The sequence below is a fragment of the Chinchilla lanigera genome, unplaced genomic scaffold (assembly GCF_000276665.1).
Source record: "Chinchilla lanigera isolate Chin_1 unplaced genomic scaffold, ChiLan1.0 scaffold00081, whole genome shotgun sequence".
Taxonomy (NCBI): Eukaryota; Metazoa; Chordata; class Mammalia; order Rodentia; family Chinchillidae; genus Chinchilla; species Chinchilla lanigera.
Window position 1 is genome coordinate 7,330,035 of NW_004955482.1, and position 2,347 is coordinate 7,332,381.

Genomic DNA, 2,347 nt, shown 5'->3' on the forward strand with positions numbered 1-2,347 from the left:
ACTCGGCCTGGAAAACAATTTCTTGAAGAGAGATTGCAGGTAAAACAAAATCAACATGAGGAGCTACGAAGTATATTGATGAAGAATCTAAAGGAGAGCTTCGAAATTCAGTACCATTGCTGCCTGGCCCTGCAAATTTGGTAGAAAAAGAGAGGAGTGGAGGTCAAGTCACTTGTACAGATCCTGTAGAATATTTAAGGCTTTACATTACAATTTCTCGGGGAGAGGAACTTCCACATCCACAGTCCATGCATCAGGCAACAGCAAAAGCTTGTAATGGTGCTGCAGGAGCAGGAGCTGGAGACATCTACTGCAGAAGTATGGAGCCAGTATGCGGGGGCAGGCCTTACATTGCACCTGTAGACCTGGGCGAAAACCCCTGGATCTCAAGGAAGTAGCGATTAAACAATTTCATTCCGTGAAGGTAACTGGGTGGAGATGAGTTCTCCCATTGTTATCAGGACCAGCTTGAGGCGAAATGGAAGAAACCTATGCAAATTTTATACAGCACAGTGATGGCAAAAATACCTTCCATGCTGCTCATAGCCCTGCCGCACTGTGTGCAGTGATGTCTGCGGTGTCTGTAATCCCAGGACTCTAACTGCCTGATGTAACCTTGTCATGGGGTAGCACGGACATCCCTTTGTCCTCGGGCATATGTTAAATACTCTTGGGGTTCAGAGAAATTGGAACAGCAGTGATCAGGGTGCTGAAACATGATAAAGAAAAACTCGTGGCAGTCTGTAACAAATTCTATGAAAGCAGGCCTGACTGATGAGGTGTGAGATTCAAGGCGGACTGACAGCTCATCTGCTCACGGACTCCACTTTCCTTTTTTCTTTTCTTTTCTTTTTTTCTCTCTTTTTGAGACAGGGTGTCACTGTGTAGTTCAGGCGGGCCTTTAACTCACTTTTTAGCCCAGGCTGATCTCAAACTCGCAACAATCCTCCTGCCTCAGCCTCCCGAGTGATGGGATTACAGACATGCACTACCATGCCCAGCAACTCTCGCATTTTCATGCTTGCTATAAAATGAGAACTCAAAGAAAAATAAACCAAACTTAAAAAAAAAAAAGAAAATTTAGCTGGATGTGATGGGTGCATGCCTGTAATCCCAGCACTCGGGAGGCTGAGGCAGGAAGATCATCACCAGTTTGAGGCAAGCCTGGGCTACACAGTGAGCTCAAGGTCAGCCTGAACTGCATAGCAAGACCCTGTCTCAAAAAGACAAAAAAAAGAAAAGAAAAGAAAGAAAATTTAAATGCATAGAAGGGCAAGATAGGTAATTGATTGAGGCTGCTTTGGGGTTTCAGTTAAACAATATTTTCCATTGTCGCTGTCCTCCTATATGTATGGCCTATCACTTTTTTTTTTTTTTTGGTACCGGCAATTAAACTCACAACCTCATGTTTGACAGACAGGTGCTTGTGCCACTGAGCTATATCCCTGGCCCTGGCCTGTCACCCTTTTCTTGAAGTATTACATCTTGGTTTATATTTTGTTTCACTTGATTTTAAAGAAACATTTGCAAAGAAATACATATATTCTGCTCTGAAAAACTCATGCCCTGAGCATCTCATTAAATGGTGACTGACACCGTACTAGCACTTGGCCCATTAGGACCAAAGGGAATCAGGACGGGGCAAGTGGAGAGCACCCTTTCTAACCAAGTGGCTGCAACTCAGCCTGTTGGTCCCAGGAGAGAACTTTTTTCTTTTTTAGTTTTTTGAGACAGGGTTTTGCTATGTAGTCCAGGCTGACCTTGAACTCACAGCAGTCCTCCTGCCTCAGCTTCCCAAGTGTTGGGATAAGAGGTGTGTACCACTATGCCCAGCAGAACCCAGGACTTCCCCACTGAGCTGCATTCCCAGCCCATTTTTTATTTTGAGACATAGTCTTACTAAATTGCCCAGACTGGGTTTAAACTTGTTTGTTTATTTTGTTGTTGTTTTGTGGGGGTCTGGGGTGGTTTTTTTGGCTTTTTTTTATTATTCTAAAGAGTAAAAGAAGGATAGCATAGTAATAGGGGGGCTTACAGAATTACAGACAAGGTGGTAGGGAATTATCAATGGTTACTGTTTTACATATTGTTATCTACAAGATAGTTTCTCACGAAAACAAATAGACAAATAATAATGAGTTACAGATAAAAGTGGTAGGAAATTATCAATAGTTGTTGTACTATACTTTGGTATCTTCAAAGTGGCTTCTAAAGAAAATAAATAGAGCTACACATGAGTGACCAATTGAATAATCATTGACTATTCTCAATGGTTGTTGTAGGAAACACATAGTAATAAACATACATCCGTTTACAAAATAGCATAGGAACAATACAAGCATTACAG

General features: G+C 42.1%; 1 pseudogene; it reads left to right on the forward strand.

The window, feature by feature from the left end:
* The window catches only part of LOC102004389, a 2,528-nt pseudogene extending 1,927 nt beyond the window's left edge, over positions 1 to 601 (forward strand).
* The last annotated feature ends 1,746 nt before the right edge of the window (positions 602 to 2,347 follow it).